Source organism: Lipotes vexillifer, unplaced genomic scaffold (genome assembly GCF_000442215.2).
Source record: "Lipotes vexillifer unplaced genomic scaffold, Lipotes_vexillifer_v1.1 scaffold1111, whole genome shotgun sequence".
In the NCBI taxonomy this organism is placed as follows: Eukaryota; Metazoa; Chordata; class Mammalia; order Artiodactyla; family Lipotidae; genus Lipotes; species Lipotes vexillifer.
In genome coordinates, this window is record NW_006795034.1 from 478,345 (window position 1) to 491,939 (window position 13,595).

Consider the following 13,595-nt stretch of genomic DNA (forward strand, 5'->3'; position numbering starts at 1 on the left):
TGAAAGAGGTCATAGGGAACATTTAACGCAGTAACTAATTTTTTACAAGGAAGGGAAGTTAAGAGATGTGCCCCCAAATCATGACATCAATTTGGAAAGGAGATAAGGTCACCTGACAGGGTATAGTACACTTTGTGGCAGCCCAGGGCAGTTGCCTGGGGTTAGTGAAGCAAATTAACTCTACAGAAAGGTGACCTGACAGAAATTTTAGACAACAGTACCCTTTTACAAGAGAAAAATATTTCTAAGTATTCTTCCAGGAAGAAATTCCATTTAATAAAGAATAAGGTGTATGGGGAATGATGCTATCTCCCAAACTAAAAATTTATTATTGGTAGTGTCCTGGATTTGTATAATGCCTTTTTAAAGAGACTAATTGGTATAACATTGTACTTACTTCTATTTTAAAAATTCTGAGGAAATGGAATTATCCTTTAAAGTTACAGCTGAAAGCACTCTTAAGGGCAGGGAGGAAAGGTGTTACATAAGGTGAGAATTGTTAGCAAAGCATAATCTTCCTCAAATTCGATGAAGGTGTTATCAGATATATTGATTATGTCTTAGATATCACTAGGGTGGCATTTGACTAGAAAGGTTTATAACATGAACAAAACTTAATTACAAATTACGCTGTTTGAGACATGAAAGACAACAGAAGACGTCATACAGATTTAGAGGTAAAGCACAAACTTTCTAACTTCAATGCTTTGGTTGCTTGGTTGGTTTTGCCATGATTATCCCCTATATTTCTTATTGCCATTTTGGGGTGAAATGTTGGTATTAATTCTGGCCATTTATGGTAATTAGCTTTTAAGTTAACCCTTAGTGAAGGACCTCTAAATGTTCAGATAAGAGTACTCATGAATGATAAATAATTTTTAAAAATAACAAGAAAATGTTTTTTAAAGCTTGAATTTCTCCTGAGCTGATGCATATTTGAATTAATGTCTTATTTCTCTTACAAATTTACCATTTGCATGTGGTTCATGGTAGAAAGCATTCTTCCCATTTTCCCTGAAATCTGATAGCCTGAGAGAAAATCTTTTAAATTCTTCAAGTGCTTGCAGTGTGCTAGAAACCTCAGCCTCTCCTTGGCTGACTAATGAAAGGCTAGTCTGACTAGGGAGAATCTATGTGATCAAAAGCCCGTTGGGTCTATCCCGTGGTAACTGTATGGTTGTGCACAACGTACTGAACTTCCCTTTGGCCTCAGTTTCCTCATGGATAAAATGTGGAACATAAAGTGCTTACCCTCAAAACTTTGTTATGAGGATTCAACGAGCTATTCAGTGTGAAGCACAGAGCTAGGAAAGTGGTAAACTGCAGTAAAAGTTAGCCATTCTTATTCTCCTGCAAAGGATTGCTTCTTCCCCACCATTAAGTTCCATCTTCACCCATACTGGGCTGTCACAGTAGAAAAAGTTGGAGAGGTAGGTTGTAAGAGAGGTGGGGATTAGTTCTGGATGAGATCTGTTTGTGAGTTTCACCTTCAAGAGATAGAGATCTCTTTAATCCTAAAATTTCCTGACTCAGTGGCTATAGGTTGCCTTATTTCCCTTTCACAGGAATGGTGCCTCCAGGGTACTTTTGGGCTTCCTTTGTCTTTATTTATTTATTTGTTTTCCTGAGGTATGCTTCCTTATACTTGTTAGCTGCTTGGTTGTTGAAAAGGCGCTGGAAACTCCACGTCCATCCTCTTTTCACCCTGGTTGACCTTTTTATGCTGTTGTCAGCCAAGAAGACATTGATATCTTTGGTCTCCTGCTAGCTTGAATTCTTTAGGGCAGAGCTTGCTCAGATTATCTCCTGATGTCATTCCAAATGTCTGATGGCCATCTATGGCAACGGGGCTCAGCAGAGGCCTGCTGGGAAGGGGGGAACTACTAGTAGTTCTGTGTTGGACACATAATCAACTTTACAGCTATGTCTAGGAGACTGTTTGCCACTTCTTGAAAAACAGAAACCATGGCGTTTTGCATTTTTTTGTTTATTTAATAAAGTCCCACTTGGGATGTGTATGATTCCTGTTGATGTCATGATAGGTATGAATATGCACTCCAGGACAAACAAACAGACTCAAAGATCGTTAATAAGCCTTTTATATGTGGTGTTCATGTTAGCTCTCCTCACTAAGAACACCAAGTTAAGACAAAAGATTCTTGAAAGGAGAAAATAGAGCTACCACATTACCTTGTCTCCTCTCTCTAGGTAATTTTCCAAATGATGGTTTTTTACTTAGCTGAGAACTTAAAAATTATTTCTAAAATACTTCATTTATAAGCTAAAATTTTAAACCAAACAAAACAATATAAAATTGTATTTTTTCAAGTAGGCAAGATCACGCATAGATTTATATGCTTCCAATACTCACCAGATTTAAAAACAAGGAGATAAATAATTATATCTATATTCTAATTTACTAGGTAGAGAGAAAATTAATTTTCATTATTTGGGATGAAGTCTCTCTAAATTATTTTGGAATATGATGAGAACTAAAAGTAAAATGCCATAAAACTTTAAAATTTAAGTCAGTGATTAAAACCAGTTTGTTTTACCAGTGGACACTAGTTCATTGGGTCAAAGACCCAAACCAAAGAGGTCTGATTTCTTATAGAAGGTTTTAAAAATAAATTGTAGCTAAATATTTCTATATAAATAATATTCATATTATTAATACAAATATATTTGCAGTATATGTGCGAAAATAACACTATCTTATTAGAATGTGGGTTGAAATAAGTAAGTTCAGAGTGCGTAATATTTAATGGCCACTCACTACTTATCAGTGTTGGATTAATACTGTATTAACTGCTTCATAAGCTTTATTTCTTTTTATCTAAACAACAACCTTTTAGAAGGTATTGTTCTCTCCATTTTATATGGGTTTAAAATGAAAACTTAGAGAGGTAACATTACCTGCCCCAGGTCACATAGCTCTTAAGTGCCAAAGGATGTGAAACTATGTTGGTTTGTTTCCAATAGATGCCTTTAGCTACAATGCTATACTGATTCATTACACTCCTAATAAACTTTGCTCACTTACAGGGATGATGAGAGCAGGAGATGATATAATCGATATTTTTTCCCCACCAGAAAAGATTTCACAAATATGTGTCTAACCCTGTGTCATCCTCTTCAAGGTAGATGCTTTAGGAGGTTATTTGCTTATTTCAGTAATGACGTCTTTGCATTTAAGTCTCAACAGAAATATCCTTAGGAATTTGCTCTGCAGTCTTAACAGTCTGATTGTTGGTAAATCATTATCATTAAGGATGAATTTGCTGCTGAAACTAAATCCAAACCAAATGTAATGAACAAGGTGCTTGTTAGAAACTATGATGTGATTATAAAGCAGCAGATTATTTGATATCTGCCTCATAAATTGACACTAATCGCAGATACAAAAGGGAAATTTCAAGGGTGTCCCTAATATGGATGTGGTGTAGCCTTTAAGGAGACATTTTAGTGACTAACACTCATGAAAGGTCTGATCACTTTTTAAAAAATCAGTTTCACTAATGAAAAGTTGTGCATCATTGTATGAACATTGTGGGAAATACCTTTTCAGAGAATGTACAACAGACAGGAAAGAGTACATCAGAGACCCTGGGTTAAAATCCAGTCTCAGATGCTTAATAACCCTTTGACCTTAATTTTCTAAATGTCCTCATTGTAAAATGGGGAAAGTGGCGGAACCTCCCCTGGATGATAATTTTGCTGACAAGAGGACCTGAAATTGTATTTGTGTAGCCACTTAGTGCTTGGCATGTAGAAAATGCTCAATAAATGTTAGCTATCATTATACTATTTCATTTTCGAGGGCTATCACATATTCTTGAAAAACATCTCAATGTCAGTTATCCAGCAAATTTTAGAAGCTGATTTCTTTTCTATCAGCTTTCATGTTTCAAAGCAGTTTTATTTCATCTTAGAGCATTTCATATTTGAAATAAATATAAAACATTTAAGACATTATGTTGATCAAACCAATTACATTATATCAAGAAGTCTTATGTTTTGGGGTGACCAGTTTATATTATCCTCATCAGTGTTCCATATAACATTCTTCTCAGAGAACTTTTTTTGGTATTCATATTTGATTTTATCAGACTTATGAAAATAATTATATATCCATTTGCCCAGAATAAGGCTACATCAGACATCTTCTAAATTGCTTATTGATTACATAATCTTACTCTTAAATTGAACGAAACTTAGCATAAATGTAAATTAGTGGCTTCCTTTTAAATCTGAGTTTTTAAGTCCTTTCAAATCAACATTATCTGTGTGGTAAGGCTGCTGAGGCTTGTCTTTGTGTCGCCATCTTCCCTCTACTCACCTTCAGCTTGTCCTCCTTTCACTCTGGCATGCTCTACTCACCCAGCAGCAATTCTTAAAATCAGTAGTAGCTCTTTAGTGAGCGTGGCCTTTCCCTGATGTGACCCACAAGGTCCTTTCCTTCCTCAGAAGTCTCTTTACGTTCCAGAATTCTCTTGGACTATGTTCTACCAGAGGAGACAGGCACTCCAACCCCATTTACTTAGTGATGCAGTAGAAACGTGTTACTCCTTTCAATGAACTTCTCTTCAAAAGTTTTCTGAAAAAAAGTTTATAATCCAAAGGAGTATCTGTGATTACACAGATTCCACAAATTCCCTGCTGTGTTGGTCAGGAGATGCTTTGGGGAGGAGACTCTCAGTATGTCTCAGCTCCCTCCTGCCCGCTGCCATTTCATTTGCTGACATAGGTATATCCTGGGTGCAAATCAGTGGGAAGCCTGGCTCTTACTTGAGGAAGAAATTTTATTTTTGAAAAGGTTGGGATTGGAAAACGTGTTCTCTATCAGCAAAATATCCTGATCCTTTAAAAATTGTCCACTTATTATTTTTTAAAAAATTGGTGCTCTTTAGTACCTGTTGTTCTGGTCACCTTTTCTGTTCCCTCTTTGCATAGGAGGCACACAGTTACTGCAGGTCTCATGGGCCACAGCCTACTGGGTTGTCACTTGGTCTCACTCTGTGTGCACTCCCTTCTGTCCCCACTCCAAAAGCCACCAGAGGTGTAATTAGTGATTATTCTTCCAGAAACATCTTGAAGGGGGTATAAGAACCCTGTGATGAGAATAGTGTTGCTACCTGGATGAGGGAGGAATTTGGAAGGGCAGGGGAGAGATACAAGCTTGGAGGGAAAAATGCATTCTGCCCTTTATCTCCTCTGTGAAATCACTGATAAAGCATCTTGCTATGTGCAAAGATGGGGCACATAAATATTTCCCAACCTTGTATAGCATTAAACCTGTAAATATGGAGCATCCATATCAAATGGAATCACTTTATTCAGAAATGAAGAAATATGATTCTAAGTAAATTTGAACACTACTTAAAGAGGGATGCATAAGAAACATTCTACAATTTTTCTGTTCCTTTTGACCCCTTCAGAAATAGTTAAATAGCTCATCAATAGATTTACTCCCATCTTTTCCATTTCCTTCCTCTTCCCCTTCTTTCATCTTTCCTTCACCTTTTTGCTCCATCTCTTTACTTTCAGCTGTAAATCTTCTATTTTCGGTTGTAAACTCAGCAAAGCCCCCCTACCCCCGACACAACTGGTTATTAACAATTAATCAGATTTTTTTTCATTGCTTTGGAAAGCTACATTTTTTTGTTTCACAACCATAGGGTTTCATTAATAATATTTCTCTATTTCTCTGAATCACTTCCAAATAAAGTACCACTAACAAAGGAGCTTACTTCTAAACAATCGATGATGTATACTGTGGACAATATGGTCATAGAAGAGTTTCTATGATTATTTTTGTTATTAATCACTATAATTACTCTTTGATTACAATGGTGGTTAACTCACAGTGAATAAAGCACATGCTTGTCTTGTTTATCTAGTATTTGCGAACGATTAGTGTTCATCCATCCACACATTCTCACCTCACCTTATGTAGCTGTGAGACTCTAGTTTGTGTAGCCTATGGCCACAAAAATGACTTGCACATGGGAGATTAAAGCCTGTGGTTTCCTTACATTATCACTAGGCTGTAACCTCTTAAACTCCATAGGTCAGTGATGATTAATTGAGTATTCCAAAACTTGAATGTGTATATGCATGCATACTTAAAATAAGCACTATGTATGCTGTTTGTTCATGACTTGCCTGAAGAGTCAGTTCAAGCCATTCTTCAGATTTCAAGCTATACTATCTAGTGCCTGAAACTTAAGTAGAACTTGAGAATGATTTTTGGCTTATCACTAGTATTGGGTGAACCTTATCATTTGCCAATCCACATGCAAATAAGTAAAATAAATAAACTACTTAAGCACAGTTATATCGGACAGTAAGTAACAGTGGACATGTAACATCTATAGCTGTATCCACACGTTTGCTTTGATCTTTCAGGACCTGAGATCCCTAAGTTCTAGTTTCTTGCTACTGTAGAGCAGAACTGACCTCTTTTTTTTTTTTTCAGCATCTTTATTGGAGTTTAATTGCTTTACAGTGGCGTGTTAGTTTCTGCTTTATAACAAAGTGAATCAGCTATACATATACATATATCCCCATATCCCCTCCCTCTTGCGTCTCCTTCCCTCCCTCCCTATCCCACCCCTCTAGGTGGTCACAAAGCGCCGAGCTGATCTCCCTGTGCTATGCGGCTGCTTCCCACTAGCTATCTATTTTACGTTTGGTAGTGTGTATATGTCCATGCCACTCTCTCACTTTGTCCCAGCTTACCGTTCCCCCCTCCCCGTGTCCTCAAGTCCATTCTCTAGTAGGTCTGCATCTTTATTCCCGTCTTGCCCCTAGGTTCTTCATGACCATTTTTTTTTTTTTTTTAGATTCCATATATATGTTTTAGCATACGGTGTTTTGTTTTTCTCTTTCTGACTTAACTTCAACTCTGTATGACAGTCTCTAAGTCCATCCACCTCACCACAAATAACTCAGTTTTGTTCCCTAAAAATATGGAACGCTTCACGAATTTGTGTGTCATCCTTGCGCAGGGGCCATGCTAATCTTCTTTGTATCGTTCCAATTTTAGTATAATATTGCTGCCAGAGCGGGCACTAGAACTGCTGTCTTAAAGAAGAGAAGGCTCTAGTGAGGACTGAACAATTGAGCACAGAGAACAGTTTATCAGAGTGCCCAGATTCCTGGCCCCCACTGCAGGCCCGCTGAGCCTCAACCTCTGGAACCTGCATTTTAACTAGCTCCTCCGCTGTCTCTTAATGTACATTTTGTTTGCAAGCCACTGCCTTAATGTAGGGGTAAGCGTAAAATCTGTGAGGTCCTAATTCCCTAACCTTCCCTTTTCTCCATTATTCGTTCCTCTTCTCCCAACTCATCTTAACAAGTTTTATGGAGCTTTTAAGTTAGTGAATGCCTTTCAAAATAGTAAGAATGAGAGTTCAAAATGGTACGAATTTTTCCGTTGCCTGTCTTGGTTCATATGATAAACAAGCAAAAAAAGACGTGTCACATATACTCTGCCCGTGGTAATTAGAAAACTGATTAAGCAGTGTGAGGACCTAATTCTCTTAAATTTCTGTACCCTTCTTCATCTTCACTTATCTAAGGGGTAGTGCTTATCTCTTCTTGGGTGGAATATGCTCCTTGGATTCCAGAATCTCGGCAAAACCTGTAAAATGAGCTTTGGATCCAGGAACCTCTACCTCTAGTGACAACTGGCCTACAAACACGTGCATGCTTCAGTGACTGCCAGCTGCTGTGAGCCTAGATTCCCTAAACCCAGGACTAGGGTTGTTCTTGATCACTTAAGAAATGTGACTTTTCATGAAAGAGGCGTTCAATCAATACAAATGTTCCTTATGTCCTGTAATTACCTCTGTCTGCCAAGTAATTACTAGGCATGAGGGACCTTTACAACACAGGCATCCCAGGCAACACAGGGATCCACATTCCCAGCCTTTTAACCTCTCTCCATACCCAGCTGCTGCCATTAACCTCTCTTGGATCCAGATATTTATAACACTTCAGATTAGGGGTTCTCTGCCACGCCTGTATCTTGTACCAATGTTTTTCTGACGCGAACAAACATATTCACATGCTGGCTTGCAGCAGTGAGTGTAGTGAATGTTTTTTTGGTTAAAAAAAGTCTCCCTACTGTATAGCACAGGGAACTATGTTCAATATCTTGTAATAACTTATAATGGAAAAGAATCTGAAAAAGAATATATATGTATGTATAACTGAATCACTTTGCTGTACACCTGTAACACAACATTGTAAGTCAACTATACTCCAATAAAAAAAATTTTAAAGTCTCCCATTTCATAAAACTGAAAACATTAAATGACCATTAAGTCCTTTGTATCAACTCAGCCTTATAGAATACACTGAAAAGTTCAAAGCTATGAGTGATAATATCATTTTGAGGCTAAGACCTTTCATGTTCCATTTACCCAAGTGGGAAACATATGGCCAGCCGGACAGTAGTGTATTACAAAGTGATTTTGTTTTGCCTGCTGATTTCATAGGTTAGTACTGGTGTTTTAATTATTTGGAATGCTGACATGGTGGGCTACTTACAGCAATAGGGAGAGGGCAGGGCATGCCATTGCAGGCAGAATCCCACCAGTATGTCCTAGAATCCTTTTGGGACTTCGCACCCAGCAGAGGAAACCCCTTCTATTGGATAACTAAAACTTCCTTTCCTATGATTTACACACAGCCCAGCAAAGAGTCTCATCTATTCAGTAGCCTCACAGAGGTTACATGAGTTGTTTCCAGTTACAAAATGACTTAAGTAGTGAAACAGAGACTGCAGTTTAGCTGCCTACTTCTGCTCTGGTGCTCTTTGGACAGCAGTCTTCAGCGCTAAGGAGATAGCATTTATGATCCTTCAAAGGCAGACGAGGAACAAGTCATTCACTTTCACTAACACCCCTTTGAGATGCAGGGAGATGATTGAATTTATTTGAAAGTCTTGTGATTTTGCATATTTTGCTATGACACCCCTGTCTTTCCCAGTTGTTAGAAATGGATATTATTGTACTGACTATTTTGCTTGCAGTTGATTTGCATACTGTTATTGCATATTGTTAAATGGTTTGCTGATTAATGACTAATGTTGATTTGGACTAAATGTAATAGAATAAGCAAATTCATTTGTAAATTTAGATATATAATTTAGTTGCTGAATGGTATCATAGAGTTGTTGTAGATTATTTTAGATGAATTCCTTGCAGGGAAACCCTGCCCACATTTTCCTCCCGTATCCTATATCAATGTTTTAAGCTCCCCACTCCTTTTTAAAAAAATTCATTTCCAAGTCTGGATTTTAAGCAAACACTTCTCAAAGGCAAATATTTCTCCAAAGCCCAGGGTTAATATAAATTACTTTAACTTCAGAACGTGGTAGATATCTCCTAAACAATTTCTTTTCTGAAGGGTCAGAAAAAATTTGAATATATTTTCATGACCTTGAATCAGTGTGTTGTGCAGCATTATCAAAAAATTATAGCAATATAAATTTTTATTAATAAAATTAATAATTATATGAATAAGTGTCAGATACTTATATTAATACAGGATTATTGAGTTATAGAATTTCTTAGCTGTTAGGAAACACTTGCTGATGAAGCCTCTGGGGTCCAGAGAGGTTTAGTAATTAATACACATACATATACAAGCTAGTTAGTTGTTGAGTCAGTTATGTGAAGGTTTAATATATTCTGCACTTCAGTATTATACATATGCTTATACTTTGGTATATTTGGTATTTTTAATTATCCCCTAATATATAAAAAAATTTCAACCTGACTTCATTTCTTCATTCATCTTCTAAACATATATGCTGCCATTGATTGTATTTTATTTCTGTTACTTCATATGCACCATAAATATTTTCAGTTTAGAAATCAGTTTAAATGGTAAAGAGAAACTAAAGAAGAATTTATACCATAGACAGTTTAACGTATTTTTGCTCTTTGTTAAAACTACATTTTAATATGCTCTGATAAAATTGTATCTCTCTACTAAGGTATTAAATTTGGTAACTGAAAATGGTTCTCCAAAGAAATGTAACTCACATTAATTTTCTATGTGCTCTTTTTTACTTATAGTTTTACAGTCCACATGTTTTAAGTCTAACAGAAAAAAAAAATCATGAAATTTTGAGACAGTTCCAAGTCTGCATCTGCATCCTCAGGTTGGTGACCTTGGGTAAATATCATTTTTGTGCTTCTGTTTCATTTTCTTTAAAATGAGTAGTTGAAAGCTTCAAAGACTCTTTCAAAGATTCCATGAGCTTAAAAGGAGATTTGATTGAAAGAAATGTGTGGCCATCGTTACCTGGCTGCTCAGTATTTTCATGGAGACATACTTGTTACTTATATATGAAGTTTCCTTAAGGAAATTAACTCTTTGTAGGTGTGATATATGGACATTGAGAGAAACGGGATAAATAAGAAAAAGAAGGGGAAACAAGTTAGTGACAAAGGAGGCATGGTAGGCAGTTAAAATGATTCCTCTTTTACCTCTCTATATCTACAGTCTAGTTATTCCTATTTGAAAACCTACTGGCACCAGGTATTATCAACAGGGATGAGTAATATGCAATTTTTATCTTTACTGGGTTACATTTGGCCCACAGACAGTTGACAGCTGTCAGTCAGGTGGCTGGTCAATGAGGAGATACATATAAAGCTGCCAAAATATTTTTGTTTCTTTAAATACTTACAAGTAAACCATTTTAGCTGGAAACTTCTTTGTCCTGAAATTAAATAGATTGATATTCAGAATAAAATTTATTGAAGTTAGTTGCTGGGAGAACCAAGATTTTCCCTATGAATATACAAAGTAAACAAAATGGCTTTCAAATGTCTTTCTGAAAGGGGAGAATAATTAATTTTTCTCCACTATAAGCTGTCCTTAAGATATGAAAATGTATTGCAAATAATGCTTAAAGTGCATGTGTTTTACAATTAAACTTTTAGTCATTGCAACTTTAAGCCAAGTTTCTAACTAAGGCTTATTAAAAGAAACCATTCCCATACATTGCGGGCGTTGGCATAGGTATTTTACTGACATGAAAGTTGAAAGTTTATCAGAAAGGACAAACATGTAGTTGCATGTCAAACTAGGAGTTAAAGCTTTTTCTCATAAGTAAAAGAAAATATCATAGAATTTTAGATTAAGCCAACAATTTAGGGCAGGGTTAAAATTATAAATTTTAGTTATTTAGAAATATTTGGGCTATGCCTAACGTTGTTTCTAATAGGTTCAGTCACACTTAAATAATTCACAAGAGTCATAAAAAATAATTTGGAAGAAGCTTTTGTATTATTTATACTTAGTGTTAATGACAAACAGTATTTATAATTATAGCCAATTGTATTGCACACAAAAACTTAACAAATGTAATTTCGAAGTTGACTTAAAAGTGTATGTTCAGTTTTGCAGTACATAGTCATCTTTAAAATCGAGTACTTTGATTCTTTCAGAATATAGTATTTAGCAGACCAGGTAAATAAAGAAACTTATGAAGTGCATGGAATACATATTCATTCTTTAAGAGATTAATGAAGTTACCTAAAAATTTCAGTGGCCATGGTTACTCAGGTGCCAGAGTCGATATGACAAAGATGACCAAATATCACATAAAAATAGCAGTTTGAAACCACAATAAGTACACTCCTTTTTAAAAAATAAAATATGCTTTAATCTTCTGAACCATATTCTACATGTCATAATTTTAATGAAGATCAGATTTGAGTTTTGAGGTTTCAAAATATGGTTTCATTAAAATGTAGATAAGATTGTGTTTTAAAAATATTAGATTTTTTTGGTGGGGTGGGTAATTTCCGGTAACTTTTTAAACCACAAACATTTCATAATTTTAAACAGCAATTAGGTTAGTCTGAAAGAGTATGATACATATAAATTTGTGACATATCTGTGTCATCATTGATCTGAAAATTGTTTTAGATAACAGTGGTCATTAAAAACAATCAGATCTTATTATTTTCCCACTATGCGACAATGTGCTAAGCATGTAGATTGAAAATTATTTATGGGATTGTCTGAATAAAACAATTGCCTCATAGTGTTAATTTATATTGGTAGAAACGTTTCTCTTCTTAAGCACCAGTTTTGCCCCCCACAGCCAAGAAAATTGATTTTATGCATAATAATTTATAGCATTCTTGATCACTGTATGCTGTGCATCCTTTACATTCATTAGTCCATGTTACTTGTGAATATGGATTTTGGTTATTAAAATGGTTTCATATGTTTACTATGTATAGTCCCTAGCTTTAAGCTCCCTACTTGCTTAAATGTTTTCAATTTGCTATATAATACAACAATTTGTAGAGAAATGCTGAGAAGCATAGTTAAAAGAATGAGTCCTTGAAATAGAATCACTTTTTTAAAATATGTCCTAACATGTGGTCTCACTTTTCCATATTTTGCATTAATTAAAATCCTATTCTGAAAAAAATATTTTTGCCTAAACTTTTGAATTTACAAAATAAAAATACCAATTATATAAATGTTCTAATTTTGGAAATCAATGACGTAAAAACATGCTTTAGTAGTGTTTATTGTTTATTCTGAAGATTTTTCTCTGAAGAAACTCTTTGTAACAAGAAAATGTTGCTACTTCTAATTATTAAATATTCTGTGCAATACATGTTTTAAAATTGTATTAAAAATAAAATTAATTTCATATTCTCTCTAATCATATTCCTGTCACATGTATGCATAAAAAATTCTAGCCCATGAAACTTTTGAAAAGAGCATGTACCATTTCACATTTTTACTTGGAGAAATATTGAAAAATAACGTTTTATTTAGAATGAGTAGATTATGACAGAATTAGATAAAAAGGAGATGAAATGATATTTGTATATTTATTTGAATAGTCTAGTATCATATATATAATTAATTCTTCATCTTTCAGATACTGAAGATAGTAAATGAAAGAGACCAACATTTAAAATATGAAGCATTTTCTTTTAAAAAAACTTTTTTTTTTTTCACTCTAAAAAGTTGTCAAATGGTAACAGCCCTACTTTCTACACCAGGAAAACCCACTGTTGAGTTAGTTGGCTCTGATTCCAATGGTCTCATCAGCTTTCTGAATGTAGGTACCTCAGCAGTGCCTCTTCCAAGATAACAAAATCAACTTTTAGAGATTAAAAAGTATATTTTGGCAATTGAAACTCACCAGCGCCTTTCTGCTTCTCCAGGAAGTTGTACCCGTCAGCACCTGCTGAGGGCTTTGTTGTCCAAACTCTGACAGGTAAAAAAAATTCCTGTAGAATAAAGCCAGACCAGCTGGCTTTGAAGAGAAACCCCCAGTTTGGGCTTCCTTTGCCTCCTCTCCTTTTCTATGAAGACCCAGGCTTTCCCCCCTTGATCGTCAAGCCGTAAGATGCGTGATCCCTGTGCACAAGTGTCTGGCAGGCCAAGGTGCACCTGTTCCTGTCACTCTGGAGTAAATTTAGCTGCAAAGGTATCACTGACAACCAGACCTTTGTCAGTGCTGGCAAAAGAACACAGACTTGCTTTCCTCTCCTCCCCCCTTACTAGCCCCCTCGCTGCTAGTTCAAATGGAAAATATC

General features: G+C 35.6%; 1 protein-coding gene across 3 annotated transcripts in view; it reads right to left on the reverse strand.

Annotated features, from left to right (window-relative positions):
* The window catches only part of MEF2C (myocyte enhancer factor 2C), a 170,951-nt gene extending 157,563 nt beyond the window's left edge, over positions 1 to 13,388 (reverse strand). For 2 of the 3 annotated variants that reach the window (XM_007467387.1, XM_007467384.1), the window contains exon 1: positions 13,199 to 13,388. The gene's annotated coding sequence lies outside the window, so the exon portion shown is untranslated. The remainder of the gene's footprint in view (positions 1 to 13,198) is intronic. The other variant, XM_007467388.1, reaches the window with a different exon arrangement.
* Between the last annotated feature and the right edge of the window lie 207 nt (positions 13,389 to 13,595).